This window comes from Mauremys mutica, unplaced genomic scaffold (genome assembly GCF_020497125.1).
Source record: "Mauremys mutica isolate MM-2020 ecotype Southern unplaced genomic scaffold, ASM2049712v1 Super-Scaffold_100303, whole genome shotgun sequence".
NCBI classification, from domain to species: domain Eukaryota; kingdom Metazoa; phylum Chordata; order Testudines; family Geoemydidae; genus Mauremys; species Mauremys mutica.
The window spans coordinates 171731-193861 of NW_025423309.1; the positions used below are offsets into that span (position 1 = coordinate 171731).

A 22131-nucleotide genomic window follows, 5' to 3' on the forward strand; every position below is an offset into this window, starting at 1 on the left:
TTGTATCCTAGCAACAAATGGCTGGGGCCCTTCCCCCCGCAAGGGGATAGCTAAAGGTGAACAGAGAGATCAGGTGACCTCCTGGCCCGGCAAAGAGACAAAGCCCAGAGGAGGAGGGGCTGGAGGGGGTTTCAGTTTGGGAGCTGGCTGGGGACGAGGAGTGAGGGCAGACCTGGGGCCCAGCGAGCCAGACTCCCACAATGGACCCGGCTGAGGGGTCCAGTTCTCTGTATCTACAAGCTCAGTTTTAGACCGTGTTCCTGTCATCGAATAAACCTCTGTGTTACTGGCTGGCTAAGAGTCATGTCTGACTGCGAAGTGGGGGGGCAGGACCCTGTGGCTTCCCCAGGACCCCACCTGGGCGGGCTCGCTGTGGGAAGCACACAGAGGGGCATATGTTGAATGCTCCAAGGAGAGACCCAGGAGGTGAAGCCGTGTGAGCTTCTTACTCTGGAGACAGTCTGCTCCAAGGGAGAGGAGGCTCCCCAAAGTCCTGACTGGCTTCGTGAGGAGCAGTTCCAGAGCATCGCCCGGGGACTCCGTGACAAGCAGGTAGGACAAAGCTCTGTCAGAGGGAATCTACACGGACTTGGTCCTGCCTCAGTAGAGAGAGCTGGACTTGATGACATCTTGAGCTCCTGTCCAGCCCTACATGTCTATGATGCTATGAAATAGATACGTATAAAACACAACGTACAGAGAAGTGAGCTGTAGCTCACGAAAGCTCATGCTGAAATAAATTTGTTAGTCTCTACGGTGCCACACGTACTCCTGTTCTTTTTGCGGATACAGACTAACACGGCTGCTCCTCTGAAACATACAGAGTAAAACCCACAACATGTCAGGCAATTCAGGAAAAAAAAGCAACAAAACCACAGCATAAAATGACAATGCAAAGGAAAAGAAAACAACACAATGCTAACTAATACACCCTAGGACGAAATTACACAATGAAAAAGAGCTCAGCTCAAACCAGCACAACACAGGCACCAAATACACTGAGGCAAAACAATGCACCATAAAACTATGCAACACAAGATGGTGCACTCACAAATGGCACCATGCAAAACAGCTCAGCATAGAACAGGGCACAGCACAAAACAGAAATATTTCAGTGTAGGCCTGGAAGGGATCTTGAGAGGGCATCTACTCCAGCCTCCTGTGCTGAGGCAGGACCAAGTATCCCTAGACATTCCCAGATTCGTGTACCTCTAACCTGGTCTTAGAAACCTCCAGTGAAGGAAATGCCACAGCCTCCCTTGGAAGCCAATGCAAGGCAAACACAGACCAAAACAAGCTGTACACACACACGCTGGGCTTAGGGTTAAGGGGAGAGGCAAGAATTCAAACAATCTGGGTTCAGTTCCCAGTTTTGCCCCAAATTCTCCATGCAAACTTGTTAGACACCGGCGGCTGGCCCGTGCCCGCTGACTTGGGCTCACACGGCTCAGGCTGTGGGGCTGTTTAATTGTGGTGTCCATGTTCCAGCTGGGGCTGCAGCCCAAGGTCTGGCACCCTCCCACCTCGCAGGTCCTACAACCTGGCTCCAGCCCAACCCAGACATCTACCCGGCAATTAACCAGCCCCTTCGCCTGAGCCCTGTGAGCCTGAGGCAGCTGCCATGGGCCAGCTGGGGGGGGGGTTAATGGCAGGGTAGAGATACCCTGGGTGTCTGTTCAGCACCTGTCACAATGGGGACCCTGACCTTGGTCAGTGTCTGCGCAGAGCCCTGCACAACAGGGGGCCTGATCTCAGTCAGGGTCTCTGCAACTCCCGGCATTACAGGAACCCAGATTTTGTTTAGGGCCCCTGCAGCGCCTGGCAAAATGTGGGGGCAGGATCTCTGTCAGGGTCAGTGCAGTGCCCACTACAGTGGTGGGGCATGATCTGGGTCGGGGTCATTGCAATGCCAGACCCAACGGGGACACAGATCTCAGTCGTGGTGTCTGAAGTGCCCAGCACAATGGAGGCAGCAGTTTGGGCCACAGTGGTGCACTGCCTGGCACAAAGGGGGCCGTGATCTCGGTCCAGGTCTCAGTTTTACCTGGCACAACAGTGGGGTCTGATCTCACGTGGGGTCTCTGCAGCGCCTGGCAGAACAGGGCCACGCTCAGTAGGATAAGAGCCCTGATCTCAGTCACACACCTGGAGAGAAAAGCGGGAAGATTTTCGAGGAGTGGGGCTGGAGTCAGAAGGTCGCTGGCTGTGACTGAGAAAGTCACTGGCTGTGGGGTCTGGGAATGTGACTGGGGGGGGGCTGCTGGGTTGGGCAGGGTGGGGGGAGGGGCAGTAGCTGGACTGGGAAACCTGGGGCTGGGCCGTCTCCATGGGGGACGCTTGTTCCTCCCCCCCCTTCCTGGCCCTTCCCAGGCCCCGTTGCCAGCAGAGAGAGGCCCCCCCAGCCCAGCCCAGCCCAGCCCAGCCCAGCCCAGAGGTGTCCCTGTCTCAGGGCCCCCCCAGCCTCTGCCCAGCTCAGGAATCACTCGGGGGAACCATTTCCCACCCGCACAAGGACAAATCCCTGCAGGTGGAAATGGGGGAAACCCCCCAAACCTGAGACCTGAACTGGCCACTGGCGAAGGGGAGAGAAAATGGGGCACAATCGGGGGGGGGGACAGGGAACTTCTCAGGGGTTGGGGGAGGGGGGGTCACCCTGGGGGCTGCTCGTGGCTCTCTAGGGAGAAAGGGGGCGGGGGGTCCCCACGGGGGGGCAGCGGTAAATCCGAGGGGATCTCAGCCCCCCCCCTTTCTCTCCCCGCTCCTCGGGGGTCACCGGCCCCCCGCCCCCGGGCTCGCGCCGGGACCTGGAAGCTGCAGCTCCGCAGCGGGGGCGGAGCCCGGGCCGGGCCGGGCCGGGCCGGGCACGGGGGGGGGGGGTTAATGAAGGTCTCTCCCGCCGCGATCTGCGCATGCCCAGAGCCCCAGCGGCACAAACCTTCTCCGGCCCGGGAGAGGCTCCAACGGCCCCGCACGAGCCAGGCAGAATCGCAGCGCTCCAGTACCGCCTCCCTCGTGACGTCACTTCCGCTCCAGGGAGAGTCCGGAACTACATCTCCCAGCCTGCCCCGGGAGCGCGTCCACACTCTCCAGCCCGGGTAAGGGAGGAGTCAGCAGCTGGGACTGCGCATGCTCCGTATTAGCCCCGCTGGGGGCGGGAGAACAAAGCTGCTGCTGCTGCCGCCTCCGTGTGAGCCGGTGAGTGAGAGACCCCGGGGGGGGGGGTGGGCACGTCACTCTGCCCCGGGGAACCTGGGAGAAGCCTCGGAGCCGCCTCGGCCCCGGGAGCTGCAGCAGGATCCGCCCCTGTTCCCCCCCCCCCCATGATCCGCTCTCTCGGCTCCCCAAAGCATCAGTGTCCCAACCCCCCTGACAAAGGGTCTCGGTGAGGGGTCGAGTCCCGCAGCGCGAAGCTGCAGCCACCTCTGGGGTGGATCCATGGTGGCACTGGCTAGTGAGGGGCCATGGACCTTTCTTGCCCTCCAGGCCGTCCATGCTCCTGTTCAGGAGGCAGCCCCAGGGCCCCCTCTGCCCGTGTGACTGGCCAGCAGGGGGCGGTGATCACTCTCTAGCCACTCATCACACACTGTTCCTGGGGGGGGAGGGGGGCATGTCTGTGTGGGGCGATTGCAGCTGGAGCTGAAGGGGTGTTGTGGTGGGGGAGGTCTCTGGGCGGCTGGGCAGGGGGTACCCTAGTCAGGCTGGTGCGTTCTGGAGGTTTGGGGTTTCAGGGGGTGGTTCTGAAGTGCCCAACCCTGAGGCTGTGGGTCCTGGAGGTGGGTATCGCTGGGGGTCTGTTGGCCGCAGAACAGCCGGGATGGGCGTCTCTTGAGGAGGCGGAGCAGGGGGTTAGAGGGAGCCTGGTGCTGTGCCAAGGGCTCTGTCTGGGCTTCCCCCACTGGCTCCTGTTGGGATCCCTGGCACTAGGTCAGGGGATGCCAGGCAAGCAGAGTGAGGGGTCCCACTGCAAAGCATCGGGGTCCCGCTGGGGGGAGGAGAATGGCATGGCAGATCCTACTGGAGATCAGGTGGGGGAATCCCAGGTGGGCAGTGGGGGACTGAGTTTCCAGTGGGGTGTCCTCTGGGGGGGGTGTCCCTAGCTCCTGGGGGGCTCTTGGTGGGAGGAACCCTCTGGTATTCCCAAGCTGGCAGTCATGGTCTGGTGGGGATTCCCTGGCCGGTGGGGCTTTAATGGGTATCTGGCGGCCCTGGCCAGGGACTCTGGGGGCTGGGTACCAGGGAATATCTGGTGGGCCCCTGGCTGGGGGGGTGTCTGGGCCCCCGGCTGTGGGCTCTGGGGACTGCTCCTGACCTCGCTCCTTCTCTCTGATCGACTTGTTCCAGAATCCCCCGGCCAGGCCCAGTCACCGTGATAACTTTCTATCCACTTACCAAACACTGTCAGGTGAAATCATACATTTTGCTTTTCTCCCTTCTTGAAAACTGCAGGAACTTTTAGTTCCCTTGGGAAAATTCGTGCCCCCCACCCACGTCCTTGTCCTGGATCTGGGGTATGAGGGAGGTGGGAAGAGGGTCAGCGCTGCCACACAATGGTCTTTTCCACAGCATTCTGGACTCATTCTTTCTGAAATCTGGTTTCATTGAGACCATGATAATCCACAATCACTGCATGGAAAGACAAGGAGTGACTCTGGATGGACAGTGGGGCAAATGAGATTCTCCCTGTGAGGAGGGGCTCTCATTAGCTGCTCTCCCCATGAGCTAAAGGAGGGAAGCTGCTCAAACGCTCTGTCCCTCTCTGCTCAGGACATTGGGGTTCAGCTTCCTGGGTCAGAGGCTGCAGCCTCCATTGTGATCTGGGAGACCAGGCTTAGCAGCTGCTGCTCCCCCAGCAGGGCTCTGTGCTGGGAAGTGACCTTAATTAAAGCTGCTTCTCTGCCCAGCCCAGGGGACGACTTTCTGAAGCTGGTACTAGCCCCCTAGGGTAGCTCTGTTAGTACTAAATTCTGAGCCAGAGACTCCAGGTAACTGGAAAAAACCAAGGGAAAATGCTGGGGTCTGGCATTAAAATGACTCTACACAAATAGTCCCCCCAGTCATTTCTCCTCCCATTAGCAATTGCAGGAGCAAATCCAGCCATGGGGGAGCAAACAACCCAGGAATGGGACTTTCCTATCAGGCGGGTAGGGAGAGGGGACAGGGAAAAGGAGATAGAAAGTGAGATTGAAAGGGGCAATGGGAGAGAAGAGTTTTGAAAGAGATTTCAATAATCTGCCCAGACAGATGTATTACTGCACCCTGGGTAGAGTCACTTTCCTGTGGACAAGATGAGGCTCAGACAGAGGAAAACCCAGTTCCTGACTCCATCTCCCTCCTGCTGGGGTGTGGCTGCCGTGGGGTCAGTGTCTCAGGGAATCGTTGAAAGTGACTCCTTTGGTTCTGCTCTTTTCTAGCCTTGTGTTCAGAGACTTAGTTATGGGATGGGGAGAGGGAGAAGGGAGGTTAAAATGTCTCTGTGGGCTTAGCCTGGCAGGAGGGGCAAACCTGCTGGGAGTTGTTTAATAAGTGGCCTAGATTCTGGGAACCATGAAGTTCAGTGGTGGAAATGCCCTAATTTTTTAACAGAAAATAACCCACCTACATGGGGCTAGGAAAACTGACCAGATTCATAGCGCTGGAGCCTAACCAGCGGCTGCTGTGAGATATGAAAGGTTGGCACCCACTAGTCAGGTTTAGGGGAAATTCCCCTCCCTTCATATCCAGCTCCTCACAATGAGGAGGGTGTTGGGCTTCCTACCAGGGAGCTCTCCCTGGACCCTGCTAGGGGCTCCATCTCCTGTATCGGTCTGTGGCTAGTAGGGGGGTGATGGATCTGCTGGGAGAGACAAGGGGCTCTTGCTTCATCCCCTTAACCTGGTGTTTCCTGGATGCTCTGGGTGGGGTGGGGTGAAATTCTGTTGACTGCGAGCCACCCAGAGCTTCTGTTTGGCTCCTGTCCCCCACTAACAGTGGGGCTGTGAGTGGTGCAGCAGGTACTGAGTGTTGGACTCTTGCTCTTTCAGGGGCCAGTGACCTTCGAGGAGGTGGCTGTGCATTTCACCAGGGAAGAGGGGGCTCTGCTGGACCCCACTCAGAGAGCCCTCTACAGAGACGTCATGCCGGAGAATTATGAGAATGTGACCTCACTGGGTAAGGGTTACTGTCCCCTCAGTTCTTGGAAGGGGAAATGGAGAGAGAAGGTTCACACCAGCCCCACAATGCCACCTCTGCTCTGCCCTGTCCCAGCAGCACCCCAATATGCCAGTGACACACACACTGCCAGAGACCCTCCCCTGTTGCAGAACACTTTGGGAACAGCACAGGAGCTGTATCGCACAATGTCAAATATCTCCTGTTCGCATAAGTAAAACTGGGGGTTAGGTCCAGCATAACCAACAGAAGCTTCCCACCCCAGACCTTCTCTCAAACCCTGAGTCTTCTTTACCCAGACCAGAATGTGCTTGGGGTGTAACAGGCAGGCTGCAGGAGTCAGAGCTGCTGGTCCAGGGTTACTTATCACACGGACACTCAGTGCATCCTTGACTGCTGGCTGGGGGTATCCAGACAGGGGAGCTCCAGCTGCAGAACACTGAATCTCACCCAGGATTACAGATGACACAACTCCTCACTGCTCTGGATCGCACCCCAGCATGTGAAAATGGCCTAGGTTGGTAGTGAAACTTCCTGAGACATGGAGAGTCTTGCTCCCCTATCACTGTGTGTAATAGCCACAATCTCTCTTCTCTTCTGGCTCTATTCCTTAAGTCACATGACCTGATTCTTATTTTTCACATTCTGGTTTTCCAGACTAATTAGAGCCCTTGCTCCTGAATAATAGCTTCTAATTTCCCAGTGTTCTCCACACCCAGGGATTTTCCTACTCCCTCCCATTACTCTGGACTCACTAGATTCCCTGGTAGATGAGAACGGCCATACTGGGTCAGACCAAAAGTCCCTCTAGCCCAGTACCCTGTCTTCTGACAGTGGTCAATGCCAGGTGTCCCGGGAGAATGAACAGAACAGGGAATCATCAAATGATGAATCTCCTGTCACTCATTCCCAGCTTATGGCAAACAGAGGCTAGGGACACCATCCCTGCCTATCCTGGCTAATAGCCATTGATGGACCTGTCCTCCATGAATTTATCATATTTTTATAATTTTTTTTATTATTTATTGTTGTTATTATTTCTTGAACCCTGTTAGTCTTGGCCTTCACAACATCCTTTGTTAAAGAATTACAGAGGTTGACTGTGCGTTGTGTGAAGAAATAATTCATTTTGTTTGTGTTATACCTGCTGCCTGTTAGTTTCATTTGGTGATTCCTAGTCCCTGTGTTATGAGAAGGAGTAAATAACACTTCCTTATTTACTTTCTCCACACCAGTCATGATTTTATAGACCTCTCTCATACTCCCCTTCATCTCTTTTCCAAGCTGAAAAGTCCCAGACTTTTCAATCTCCCCACATACAGAAGCTGTTCCATACCCCTAATCATTTTTTTGCCCTTTTCTGAATCTTTTCTAATTCCAATATATCTTTTTTGAGATGGAGTGACCCCATCTGCATGCAGTATTCAAGATGTGGGTGTACCATGGATTTATATAAAGGCAATGTATTTTCTGTCTTAGTACCTTTCTTAATGATTCCCAACAGTCTGGGTTTTTTTTTTTTATTTGTTTGGTTTGTTTTGTTTTTTGACTGCCTCTGCGTCTTGAGTGGATGTTTTCAGAGAACTATGCACAATTACTTCAAGATCCCTCTCTTGAGTGGAAACAGCTAATTTAGACCCCATCATTTTATAAGTGTAGTTGGGATTATGCTTTTCAGTGGGCTGCACTATGTGCTATCCTGACATCTAGTACTGCTGAGATCCTGCATTCAGTGATATCCCTGCCCTTCCTGTTCCCTTTCTCCACCGAACCCCACCAGCCCATGGTTACTGTTCCCAGCTTCCCCAGGACTCTCTCATTGTCTCTGGACCTGTCTGTCAGCAAGAAGCAGAGCCAGGGAGACTTGCCCTTTCTCTGGAGACTTCGATTTCTGGGACATGGATTTACTTTCTCTAGGTTTTAGGAGCCTCTTTGAAAGTGAATGTCTGTGACATTAACCACAGTCCAATCTGGAGTGTTGAACAGCTGTGTTCCCTCAGTTCCCCAGGCTGGGGTGACTTTTACACTGTTTTACTGTGAGAGCAGCCACTCCTGGGCAGGTAACACACAGTCTCCAGCATGTAACTCGCTCCCAGCTACACAGTATTGAGTGCTGCTAGTCAGTGACTCACAAATTACAGTACCCCACAGGAGAACCCCAGAAAATTCTCTGGTCCCAGACTTCCCCCAGAAATGTGCATCTTGCACTGTCCAGCACACTACTGAACAGTGCAAGCTCATATGAAGTCTGTTATTTCATCAGTGGAAAATGACGTACACCAGTCTTGTTATCCCAATTGGCGTTTCCAACACACTTTAATCCAACCACACTGGTTAGATAAACAATAAACCAAGATTGTTAACTACCGGGAAAAAGATGATTTCAAGTAACTAAGGTAATGAGGCATAAAAGTCAGAATTGGTTACAAAAGAAATACAAGATAAAAACTAGTGTCTAAGTTAACAAGCTTAAAAACAGCTAGAAAGCAAATGTTTCTCACCAGCTGCTGAGACAGGCTGGTTTTCCTTTCAGCCAGGACTCCCCCCTAACCCGCCCCTGCTGTCCAATTTCAGCTCTTCAGGAGTTATCATGAGCAGAGGGAAAGAAGAGAGAGAGAGAGAGAGAGTCTCAAGCATTTTCCTCACCTTTTTGTAATTCAGTCCTTTATTAGAAACAATTTCAGTCTCAGCTGAGTCATGGTGCCAGGCTGTCTGTTGAAGATACGAGCTTCAAGTGGTCCCTGTGATGGAATGTAAATGTCGTCTTCACACATTCCCCTGCCAGAGAATGGCCATTTGGCCAGCTATTTGCCTTGCTGTCTCTGAGGAACTGGTCTGTGGGTGTTCCCCAGAATTGTAACTTTTTCAGTTAAAATCTCATAACTTTACATACAGTGTTACTACACATTTTAACAGGAGGATAATATTCAGTAGATTGTGTTTTCAAATGATACCTCACAAGCCATACTATGTACAAAATTGGTCATAATTGTTTAGAAGAGTGGACATAGGGGGTACAGACTGACACGGTGTCTGCTTCTGAGGGATTGAAATATCCACATATCTTCTGGGACCACACACAAAGTGTTTGGCATCTTCAATGACCTGGGTAGCTGGCCCTGGGAATTCATTGTTTTACTAAGTGTGACACTGTATGGAATTGTGAGATACTTTGTATTACTATTTTATTAATAAAATTATTGCAATGATTCATGCTAGATATGCTATGTAAGGTGTCAGTGAAAATGTTATGATTTTCCAAGTATGATCATTTTGTTTCTATATTTGTATCACCTTTGTATTGTGAGTTATAGATATATAGGGTACATCTGAATTTCCAGACTTGTGCAGCGTTTCTGGGTGACACCCCTAGACATATTGGCATCAGCACTGCCTACCCTGTTTGATGGCCCATCCAGGGTCATCAGCTGTACAATGAACCCATGGAAAGAACTAAGGGGATACACCTATTGAGTCAGCAAGACATGCAGGGGTGTGCTTGGCTCATGGCGTGTGGGGGAGTCAGGGCCCTTCACCCTTACTTCCTGCGATTCACCGTGACTCTCAGCCAGCCAGTAAAGGGGGAGGTTTATTAGCCGACAGGAGCACAGTCCCAAACAGAGCTTGTAGGTACAACCAGGACCCCTCAGTCAGGTTCATGGGGGGGGAGGGAGGGGCGGGGGGGAGGAGGAGGGCAAAGCGCTTAGACCCCAGCCTTGGGCTTCCCGCTGCTTCCCCAGACTGCTCCAAACTGAAAACCCCGTCCAGCAGTCCCACCCAGCCTTCCCCCGGCTCCTCCTCCAGCCTTTGTCCAGATTCCTGGGCAAAGGTGTCACCTGGCCCCAACCCCCCTCCTGGCTCAGGTTACAGACTGAGGTATCATCCCTCAAGTGAAGTCACCCCCTGCTATCCCATCCCCAGTGCAGACAGTCCCAGTAAAACTCCCCTCCAACATTCCCAGATCAATCTGCCACACCCTATTGTGTCATGTCTCTCCCCCCTTCGAGACTGAACTGAGTGGGGTCACTCTGACCAGTGACCTGGGGAAGTTCAGTGCCACCTCTCTGGGACAACACATCCACTGTCATGTTGGCACTCCCCTTCCTATGGACCATGTCCATATCATAATCTTGCAGGAGCAGGCTCCACCTCAGGAGCTCAACATTGGCTCCTTTCATCTGGTGTAGCCAGGTCAGGAGAGAGTGGTCTGTGTACACGGTGAAGTGTCGCCCAAATAGATATGGCTCCAGTTTCTTAAGGGCCCACACCACGGCCAGGCATTCCTTCTCGATGGCCATTTAGTGTTGCTCCTGGGGTAGGAATTTCTTGCTCAGGTGCACAGTGGGGTACATCTCCCCCTTTTCATCATCCTGCATTAACACTGCCCCCAGTCCCATGTCTGAGGCATTGGTGAACACCATACAGGGCTTGTCAAAGTCTGAGTTTGCCAGAACTGGGCCACTGAGCAGAGCCTCCTTCAGCGCACAGAGAGCCGTCTGGCACTCCTTGGTCCAGACCACTTTGTCTGGCTTCCCCTTCTTGCATAGCTCAGTGATGGTGGCGGCTATGTCTGCTGGGGTCACGGTGCCCTCAGTATTTGCTGGGCTCCTCCCAGCCCTTTCCCTAGAAATAGGTAGGAGGGGTCCTGGGATGTCCTCGGCAGCCATCTGACCACTCCCAGATGGGACAGATACTGGTGCCTGCCCTTCATCTGCGGGCTGCTTCCCTCAGAGACAGGGACAGGCTCTTCCGACCAATCCTCCTCCTCCAGCTGGGCAATCGGCTGTTCTTTGGTGAGCTTCCCAATGCACAGCCACCTTTGCCTGCACAGCTCGCCTTGGTCGCTCTTAAGGCGCTTCTTATACATCTTCCCACTGACCATTCACAGGCCTGTGTGCTCTCAGCTCCCCATGGTTTCCAGAAGGAACCCCTAGTGTGCCAGCCCTTTTCCTGGTCACCACCTCTCTTCCAGGGTCAAGCCACAGATGACTCCGCCCCGAGCCTGCTCACCACAATCCCCAGGGGGACCCCATTACTGCAACAGTCCTTCTCGCTGGTCACACACTCCCAGGGGTTAAGCATAGCTCCTCCGCCCACCAAAACCGCTCCTCTCTGAATCTTCAGCACACCGGTCCCCATCAATCCCCCTTCGTTTTACTACTCACCAGTCACTTACTGCGGGAAGCGCCATCCACGGGGTGCAGTACATCCCACCACTGCCACCAGTTGTCACGGAGTATGGGGGAGTCAGAGCCCTGCACCCTCACTTCCTTTCATTCACCGTGACTCTCAGCCAGACAGTAAACCAGAAGGTTTATTAGATGACAGGAACACAGTCCCAAACAGAGCTTGTAGGTACAGCCAGGACCCCTCAGTCAGGTCCCTTGGGGGTGGGGGGGAGGCAGGGAGTTTAGACCCCAGCCTTGGGGTTCCCTCTGCTTCCCCAGACTGCTCCAAACTGAAAACCCCCTCCAGCAATCTCACCCAGCCTTCCCCCGGCTCCTCCTCCAGCCTTTGTCCAGATTCCTGCCCCAACCCCCATCCTGGCTCAGGTTACAGGCTCAGGTATCATCCCTCAAGTGAAGTCATCCCCTGCTATCCCATCCCTAATGCAGACAGTCCCAGTAAAACTCCCCTGCGACATTCCCAGGTCAATCTGCCCCCTTCCTTACTGTGTCACAGCCTGTGTACTGAGAACTCCAAGGCTTTTCCATGCCATGTGCTGTGAAGCTTGTGTTTGGGATACAAGAAGTAGAAGCTACAAGGCCAAAGGAATATAAAGGGCAGCTGCATCATCTCCATTTTGTCTTCAAACCCTCTGGAGCAACTTTTCTACAAATGGAAGCCTTGAACATAAGAACAGCTGTACCGGGACAGACCAAAGGTCCATCTAGCCCAGTACATGTGTCTACCGACAGTGGCCAATGCCAGGTGCCCCAGAGGGAGTGAACCTAACAGGCAATGATCAAGTGATCTCTCTTCTGCCATCCATCTCCATCCTCTGACGAACAGAGGCTAGGGACACCATTCTTACCCATCCTAGCTAATAGCCATTTATGGACTTAGCCACCATGAATTTATCCAGTCCCCTTTTAAACATTGTTATAGTCCTAGCCTTCACAACCTCCTCAGGTAAGGAGTTCCACAAGTTGACTGTGCGCTGCGTGAAGAAGAACTTCCTTTTATTTGTTTTAAACCTGCTGCCTATTAATTTCATTTGGTGACCCCTAGTTCTTGTATTATGGGAATAAGTAAATAACTTTTCCTTATCCACTTTCTCAACATCACTCATGATTTTATATACTGCTATCATATCCCCCGTTAGTCTCCTCTTTTCCAAGCTGAAGAGCCCTAGCCTCTTTAATCTTTTCTCATATGGGACCCTCTCCAAACCCCTAATCATGTTAGTTGCCCTTTTCTGAACCTTTTCTAGTGCTAGAATATCTTTTTGAGGTGAGGAGACCACATCTGTACACAGTATTCAAGATGTGAGTGTACCATGGAGTTATATAAGGGCAATAATATATTCTCAGTCTTATTCTCTATCCCCTTTTTAATGATTCCTAACATCCTGTTTGCTTTTTTGACCGCCTCTGCACACTGCGTGGACATCTTCAGAGAACTATCCACAATGACTCCAAGATCATTTTCCTGACTCGTTGTAGCTAAATTAGCCCCCATCATATTGTATGTATAGTTGGGGTTATTTTTTCCAATGTGCATTACTTTACATTTATCCACAGAACAAAGGACTGAATGACCCAGCCAAACTGTGGATATGTTCCAGTTGGACTTTCAAGCCAGCAACTCACCAATACTGCTAAGAACCTGATATATAGATTTCGGAATGTATCTGACTCCTTTCCCATTTAACAACTCCCTTTTTTTTCTTTCTTTTATAATAAATCTTTAATTTAGATGCTAAAGGACTGGCAGAGAACATGGTATTTTGTGTAAGATCCAAACCTATACTAACCTGGTGATGTGGCTGGCCCTTTGGGGTCAGAAGAACTCTTTGTCTATGCACGCAGAGTTTTTAAATAACCTCTCACTGTACTGGACCTAGGTGCTGATTGGGAGTCAGAGAAGTGCAATGCAATAAAGGGGGCTGGGTGATTTCTTTTTTCAGCTTCTCGATAACCAGTGTGGGTGATCAGAAGCACAGTTTGTGACTGGTCAGTGAGTTTAACTTCAGCATTAACCACCAGTTTTAGGAGCATCTCCCTTTTTGAGCCTGCCCTGACCCTGGCATTTTCAGTGAGGACTGTCCCAGGCACACCAGCTCACACTAAGCACTGAAGTTAAATTAATAGATTTATTTTTATGACAAAGTTATGAAATCAAGTGAACTCCTTTATTTTCTTTCATCTGAGCAGGGTTTCCAGTTTCCCAACCTGATGTGATCTCCCAGCAGGAACAAGGGGAAGAGCCATGGGTCCCAGACCTCCAGGGTTCAGAGGAAAGAGCGATCCTGAGAGTTCCCTGCACAGATGAGGAAACATTAAACCAACTCAGAATCTGTAAGTGCCTGAAGGAAACATCTGGGAACCCCTACAAAGACCTTGGGAGCTCTGTCGGTTCATTATTGTCCCTAGCAGGGGTCATATCCTCAGGGTAAATTAGCTCATGGTCTCCTGTAGATCAGGCCTGCACAACATGCGGCCCACGTGGGCTCACTGTGCGGCCCGCGGGGGGTGAGTAGTTGTGTGGGCAGGCAGTTGTGGGTTGGGGGGGCTGCAGGTGAGCCAGTAGCGGGGGAGGGAGGCTAAGGAGGCGAGCTGCGAGTTGGTGGCCAACCTGTTCTACTGATCTGGTCTGATTCCCATCCCCTCTCCAAGGGTTGCAGCTGTCTGGAGGTGCTGCCTTCCACGCCTTCCTCATTCATTCAACAGGGCAATTGATTACAAAGTTGGGGGAAGAGCTCATTCTACTTCTAGCAAAAAGACATTTTTCTTTTACCTTAATTATACTACCTTAGGGGCCCGCTATAACATATTACCAAGGTTCAATACTCCTGTTTCGGTGGGGCAGCGCTGGGGAAGGAGGGTTTGTTTCAGCAGGGCGGGCGGTGCTGGGGAGGGGGAGTATTTCGGGGGGCTGGGCGGCGCTGGGGGGATGTTGTGTTTCGGGGGGCTTGGTGCTGGAGGGGAGTCGGCGGGGCCGGTGGGGTTTGGCCCTCAGCTGTTTTCTTTGGAGTAATATGGCCCTCGCTGCTTTACGAGTGGTGCAGGCCTGCTGTAGATCCTAGTAGACACCAGGCAGTAGCTTCTTCCCTTCCCCCTGCGAATTTGGATGGGATGTGAAGGCCAAATTGATCCCCTCCTCTCTCTTACTTGTGTTATGCTTAAGCACATAGGATCTTTTTCAGGGGAAAAGGCAATACACTGTGTTTATTGAAGATACAGCAATTAGCATATGCATTCAATTACGCCACACACATACATTGCCCTGCCGGTCGATGTTACAGTTACCAGTCCAGAGTCCAGATCAATCTTGTGGCCAGCTAGGTTGATCACATGTAGGAGGAGCTGGGTTCTGTTGGCTGCAACATGATTCTCTGGGGAAGTCTTGGTAGGATGAACCCAAAGTTTCATGGCAAGGCACCCTGTTTCTACAGGGATTTTCCTTCATTGTGACCAATGAGTTTTGCACCGTCATGCTGTAATTAATTGTTGTTTGACGAGTGTTTGTTTTCTTAAATTGTCCTTCTCATCCTTTATCTTGTTCTTTCATCAAGTCCCTCAGGGAGTTCTCCCAGCCTGGTTTTGATCATAGCTGTCTGGTCCCCATTGATAGGTGCCTGTCTCATCTTTAGAATCATCAGTCTGTCTCCTTTGACATTTCAGTAGGAGTGTGCTGCAGCCTCCTGGTGCCCTTGCATCTGTCTTCGGTTCCTCCCTTGTACATTTGGTTCAGTGATGGCCTTCACACTTATCTCTTAATACCTACATTTTTCATTCACACACAAAACAATTAATTTACACACAACATTTTGAACAGGAACATCAAATTGCAATGCAAAAGAAAACAACCATGGCATTCTTTTACTTATTTTAAAATGCTAAACCTACAACAAATTGGTGACCCGCAAAGGTCTGTTACTGCCTTGAAATCAGTCCAGACACGGATCCTGGCTGATGTATCTCTACCCATTGGCCCATTAGGCCATTCCTTTCTGTTATTCAAAAAGGTGGCTGGCAGGATGTGCTCAGATCATACACCAATACACTTAATACATGCTACATAATTATTCTGTATCCTTCATTCTAAATTATATAAAATACAAACATAAAATCCCACCACTACATTTGGGGGAAGAGTTTGGGGGAGTTCAGTTCCTGATTTTTATTTGACCTCTCTCCAGCACTTGTTTTGGTTTGGCCTTCCCCTTTCCATCCCTGTTTGAGGTTTCTGTCTCTATCACAGCAGGTGATGCAATGGTAGGAGAGAAAGAGGAGCAGAATTCTCAGCAGGGAAATGTTGAGCAAGTGGATAAACACAGAGAATTATCACAGAGTTCGAAAAGGAATGTGTCCTGGAGTCATGAGCCGGGAAACTCCTGTGAGATTCAGCACAGACCAGAAAGAGAGCAGGGAAACCAGCCAGGGAAGAAAGCGGGTAAATTTATTTCCTGTTGGGGAACAGAGAAGGGCCTCAAGGAAACCACAACCCAGCAGGAAATCCTCATGCGAAAGAGAAAAAATACATGCACTGAATGTGGGAAAAACTTCATTCACAGATCAAGCCTTTCTGTTCATCTGAGAATCCACACAGGGGACCGGCCATACGAATGCAGAGAGTGTGGGAAATGCTTCACTAGCAGCTCATACCTTTCTAAACATCAGAGAATCCACACAGATGACAGGCCCTACGAATGCAGAGAGTGTGGGAAAAGATTCACTCGCAGATCAGGCCTTTTTCAACATCAGAGAATCCACACAGGGGAGAGGCCCTATGAATGCAGTGAGTGTGGAAAAACCTTCAATCGCAGCTCGCATCTTATTAGTCATCAGCGAATCCACACAGGAGAGAGGCCCCATGGATGCAGCGAGTGTGGGAAAAACTTCAGTCACAGATCAGCCCTTTCTGTTCATCAGAAAATCCACACAGGGGAGAGGCCCTATGAATGCAGTGAGTGTGGGGAAAGCTTCACTCAAAGATCAAGCCTTTCTCACCATCAAAAAATTCACACAGGAGAGAGGCCCTATGAATGTGGTGAGTGTGGAAAATGCTTCACTAGTAGCTCAACCCTTTCTATTCATCAGAGAATCCACACAGGGGAGAGGCCCTACGAATGCAGTGAGTGTGGGGAAAGCTTCTTTCACAGATCAGGACTTTTTCACCATCAGAGACTCCACACAGGGGAGAGGCCCTATGAATGCAGTGAGTGTGGGAAAACCTTCAATCGCAGCTCCCACCTTATTAGTCATCAGAAAATCCACACAGGAGAGAGGCCCTATAAATGCAGTGAGTGTGGGAAAAACTTCATTCACAGATCAGCTCTTTCTGTTCATCAGAGAATCCACACAGGGGAGAGACCCTATAAATGCAGTGAGTGTGGGAAAACCTTCAGTCAGTGTTCAAGCCTTATTAGTCATCAGAGAATCCACACAGGAGAGAGGCCCTATGAATGCAGTGACTGTGGAAAAAGCTTCACTCGCAGATCAGCCCTCTGTGAACATCAGAGACTCCACACAGGGGAGAGGCCCTACGAATGCAGTGACTGCGGAAAAAGTTTCACTCAAAGATCAGCCCTTTCTGTTCATCAGAGAATCCACACAGGTGAGAGGCCCTATGAATGCAGTGAGTGCGGAAAATGCTTCACTAGCCACTCAGACCTTTCTAAACATCAGCGAATCCACACACGGGAGAGGCCCTATGAATGCAGTGAGTGTGGGAAAACCTTCTCTTGGCACTCAGCCCATGTTAGCCATCAGAGAATCTGCAAGGGAGATCAATGCCATAAAAACCTCTAGAGCAGGGGTTGGCAACCTTTCAGAAGTGGTGTGCCGAGTCTTCATTTATTCACTCTAATTAAGGTTTCGCGTGCCGGTAATACATTTTGATGTTTTTTAGAAGGTCTCTCTCTACAAGTCTATATATTATATAACTAAACTATTGTTGTATTGTAAAATAAACAAGGTTTTCAAAATGTTTAAGAAGCTTCATTTAAAATTAAATTAACATGTTGATCTGACGCCACCGGCCCGCTCAACCTGCTGCTGGTCTGGGGTTCTGTTCACCTAGGCTGGCAGTGGGCTGAGCGGGGCCTGCGGCCAGGACCCCAGCTGGGAAGAGTCGGGAAGCCGGGACCCCAGACCGGCAGCAGGCTGTGCGGCTCAGCCCACTGCCGCTCAGGGTTTCCATCCGCTGGCTCCTGCCAGCCGGGATCCCGGCTGCCGGACCCGCTCAGCCCACTGCCAGTGTGGGGTCCCGGCCCTTCCCACATATAGTGGGTACCTACCTTCTCCCTGGTTCTGGCCCATTCTCTTCCTCTCTCTGCACTGAGCACAGGGCTGGGGGTGAAGGGTCTGGCCAGGAGCTAGAATGATGGAGGGGGCTCAGGGTTGGGGCAGGAGGTTTGGGTGTGGGGGCACTTACCTGGGGAGCTCCCATTTGGCATGAGGGGTGCAGGTGGGAATGTGTCCGGAGGGGTGCAGGAGCTCCCGTTTGGTGCTCAGGGTGGGGGTGAGGATGTGCGGGGTGCATGGGATGTGCATGGATATGTGTGGGGGTGCCAGAGTCAGGGCTGAGGTCGTGGAGGGGTGAAGGAGTCAACAGGGGGCTGGGTGGTACAGGGCTCAGGGCAGGGGCCTGGGCAGGGTGTGGGGGTGCAAGGCTCAGGGCAGGGGGGGGGGTCAGGGCTCCAGGCAGAGGGCTGAGTGACTGCCCCCCCCGGACCCCCATCCCCCACTGCTCCTTGTCCCGACTACCCCCTCCTGGTACCCCACTCCCTAGCTAAGCTCCCTGCCCCATGTCCCCTCACTGCCCCCCTAGGACCCTACCCCCTACCTGTCCCCTGACTGCCCCAACCCTTATCCACACCCCCGCACCCAGACAGAAACCCCCAGACTCCCATGCCTATCTAACCACTCCCCACCCCCTGACAGGACCCCCAGAACTCTGGATCCGTACAACCCCCCCAGCTCCTTGTTCTCTGACCCCCACCCAGAGACCCCCCCCACCCTAACTGTGCCCCCAGGACCCTGTTCCCTGACTGCCCTGTCTCCTATCCACCCCCCACCCCCTAACAGACCCCGGGACTCCCATGCCCCCTCCACCACCCCTGCTCCCTTACTGCCCCCTCCAGAGACCCCCACCCCAACCAGCCCCCCAGGATCCCACCCCCCATCCAACCCATCCCGCTCCCTGTCTCCTGATTGCCCCCCGCTTACCCCAACCCCCCCCAGCCCCAGACCCCTTACCATGAGGCTTCCTGCTCATTCGGAGCCCTGCCGCTGCGCGCGCAGCCCCGCCCCTCAAAGTGCTGTGTGCAAGGCGGCAGGGCACCGGATGAGCGGGAAGCGTCTTTCACTCCCCGCAGAGCCAAACACTGCCCCACGGGAGTGTGGAGCCCCAGCCCCCAGAGCGCTGTGTGGGGGAGGGGCCAGCGGATTGCCACGCCGGCAGGATTTTTAATGGCACACTGGAGTCCCGGCAGGCCTTGACACGCGTGCCATAGGTTGCCGACCCCTGCTACAGCCCAACCTTCTGCTGATACACCTCAACGCACGGCTATAAAGGGTTTGAAGCTTTCATTGCTTAAGTTCCAGGACACTGAGGGATTTCAGCTCCCCTTTGTCCAGAGGAAACCTTCACCCCACTCACAACCAGGTTCTTGTCCATGGGATCACTGTAGGGGGCTGGGTCCCTGTTTGTCTAGTCTCTCTATCTAGGACAAGCCAGGGCGCCTCTACAGAAATCCATGGCACTCCCACATCTTGAACACTGTGTGCAGATGTGGTCACCCCCCCTGATAAAAGATATATTGTAATTGGAAAAGGTTCAGAAAAGGGCAACAAAAATGATTAGGGGTCTGGAGCAGCTTTCATATGATGAGTGATTAATAAGATTGAGACTTTTCAGCTTGGAAAAGAGATGATAGAGGTCTATAAAGCAATGATTGGGTTGGAGAAAGTAAATAAGGAAGTGTTATTTACTCCTTTAGACACAAGAGCTAGGGGTCACCAAATGAAACGAAGAGGCAGCAGGTTTAAACCAAACAAAAGGAAATATTTCTTCACATAACACGCAGTCAGCCTGTGGAACCCTGGGGCACCTAGGATCGCCCCTGTAAGAAGACAGGATACTAGGCTAGATGGACCGTTGATCTGACCCAGTGTGGCCATTCTTATGTTGTGTACTTGTGAACTGGGGTGTATGAGCACCAGGGCCCTCTGTGGAGCTGCCCTTCTCCTTCTATCTCTCATGTTTCATTGACTCCAGCCTTTTTTTCTATTCAGCATCAGCATCATTGTAAACAAGCTGCCCTCACCTCCTGTCCCCTCCAAGAACCAGTGTCCCCGTCTTGTGTAAATCACTGACCTCTCTCAGCACTGACTGCCCCTCCATGGCCTTGTCCCTCCCTCTGTGCTGATGGGACCCTTCTCTCCAATCCTGCCTCATCAAGCAGCTCAGTGGATGGGAATCTTAGAGTCACCCTGGTGCTTTAGGAGCAGAAACCCCCACAGAGCTTCCATGCAATTGGCACTTTGCCCTCACTGCTCAGGACTGACACTTGTGCAGGGAGACTGGCTGGGCCACATGCCAGCTGGGCATGAGCAAAGCAGCAGGGGTGAAAGGCAAATGTGGGGAGTGAACCCAGGGCCTTATACATGCAAAGCAGGCACTGTACCACTGAGCCACATCCCCAAACAGGCCTTCTTTGCTGACTGTTAGGCTCAGAGCCTGCCTCTTTCCAACGCATCCAGTGGCTTATAAGCTTCATGGGAAACCTTTTCCCCCCAGTCATGCTCTCGTGCAGGTTCCTGGTTCTTAGGGGTCACTTTGCAGCAGGGCCAGATTTGATGTGTGGGGCGGAGAGAGTGTGTGCGCCCTGGACTCAAGGTTAGCTCAAAAAAAAAAAAGGCAAGGGAAAAACTGCTGTCTGGGAGCTAAATATGCTGGACAATGGGTTGGGATTCTTCTACGCTCAGATTTGTTACGTAGCTGGCAGTCTCCCAAATGATGGTCTGTTCCTTCCCTCAAAATGCCGGCTAAGCCTCTCCTTTTGAATTTAAAGCTCCATGAAAGGAAAAAAATAATGAAGAAAGCATAGAAGCTATGGATGTAGTTAAGAAAGGACTTGGAGAGATAAAAGACCAAAGGAAGGAAAGTATCAACGTTTCGGCCTGGTTTTAAACCAGGGATCTTTTGCAAGTTAGGCAAATGTGATAACCACTACACTATAGAAACCAGCTGCTGTCAATTTTGGGGCCCTTTTCTAAGGCTTTCTCAGTAGCTGCTACACCAGCTGATTTGCCTTTGAAGAACAGGGAAACAAAGGGCACCAAGAACTTATGTTTTTTGGATGAGCCAAGAAAAGGGAGCAGCATTGTCCCCCTCGGGTAGCCCCTGTTCAATTCCAGGTCAGAAAGCAAAACTCTTCTGCAAGAATATCCAAAAAATATTGTGTTTCACTTCACTTCATAAGTACAGTTGTGTGGCAATTAAATGATGACTCTAACATTTCATAAAAGCAAAGAACATTAAACAAAATAGTGTGGGAAATATGGATGTATCTGAGAAAATGGCTTGGAATGAAGGAAGACAAAAATTGATGAGTCGAGAGAACAGGCCCTGTTTCCCCCTGGTTTGGAGCTTCTCTCACAACTACTGGAATAGCAAAGCTAAGCAAATGGGGTTCTATTGTTGCACAGGAGATTCAAGTGAGGCTATTTTCTCCAGATAGAATTAAATGGTCATGTCAGGAGTGGGATTTGAAACCACATCTCTAAGCAGAGACCAGAACACCCAAGAGATAGGGAAAAAAGAGTCTTAAAACTGGCACTTTAGACCAGTCTACCATCCTCCTGCTACAAAAAACATGACTTATCAACCCTAGTTTTCATTAATAATTGATGAACTCTTTAGGGAGGTCGAGATGGCACATCTCTTTCAACTCCTAGAGACCTTCTACAGCACAGCTGATTTTTAGACACACTCACCCGCACCTAAAGTTACACGTTTCCTGGAGCTCCATGAGTTCTGTGGTGTTGTAATCTCCCTGCTCGCATTTTAAGTGAACAAAAGATGGGTGCTGGCATTCTGAGACAGTAATGGTGAACCTCAAAATCCTGCCCTGGGGGCCAGACAGTTAAGCAACCAGCACCCACAACCTCTACCATGATAGCATCCTGTCTAGGAACAACTCACTGATCAATAGCTGGGGTGTGAAATCCTCATTTCTTTGTTGTTCTATCACTGTAGTCCCCATTTTCCTATTGCTTGTCTGTATAATCTCTGTCTGGTGCTGTGATTCTTTCTGTCTGCTGTATAATTAATTTGTTGAGTGTAAACCAATTAAGGTGGTGGGCTATAATTGGTTAGATAATCATGTTACACTATGTTAGGATTGGTTAGTTACATTTCAGTAAAATGATTGGTTAGGGTATAGCTAAGCAGAACTCAAGTTTTACTATATAGTCTGCAGTCAGTCAGGAAGTAAGGGGGGGAATGGGAATGGGAATGGGGGTAGGGGAACTGGAATTATGTTTTGCTAAGGGGGGGAATAGGAACAGGGAAGGGGAACAGGGACACAGACAAGCCTCTGTGGTGTCAGAGCTGGGAAGGGGGACACTGAGGAAGGAAATTGGAATCATTGCTTGCTGGAACTTTTCCCCAATAAACATTGAATTGTTTGCACCTTTGAACTTCGTGTATTGCTGCTCTCTGGTCATGCGAGAAGGACCAGGGAATGGGAGGGTGTTGGGATAAACCCTCTAACAAGTATGTCTTTCAGGGTGTGAAAAACCTCAGAACCAG

The 22131-nt window shown here is 51.4% G+C and overlaps 1 long non-coding RNA gene across 2 annotated transcripts; it reads left to right on the forward strand.

The window, feature by feature from the left end:
* Nucleotides 1–6105: 6105 nt before the first annotated feature.
* Nucleotides 6106–16157, forward strand: LOC123360782. Of its 2 annotated transcripts, none has more exons than XR_006576063.1 (3): nt 6106–6147; nt 13524–13667; nt 15887–16157. It is a non-coding gene; the product is annotated as an uncharacterized LOC123360782 (long non-coding RNA). The 2 variants fall into 2 exon arrangements; XR_006576064.1 differs by lacking the exon at nt 15887–16157 and adding an exon at nt 15574–15631.
* The last annotated feature ends 5974 nt before the right edge of the window (nt 16158–22131 follow it).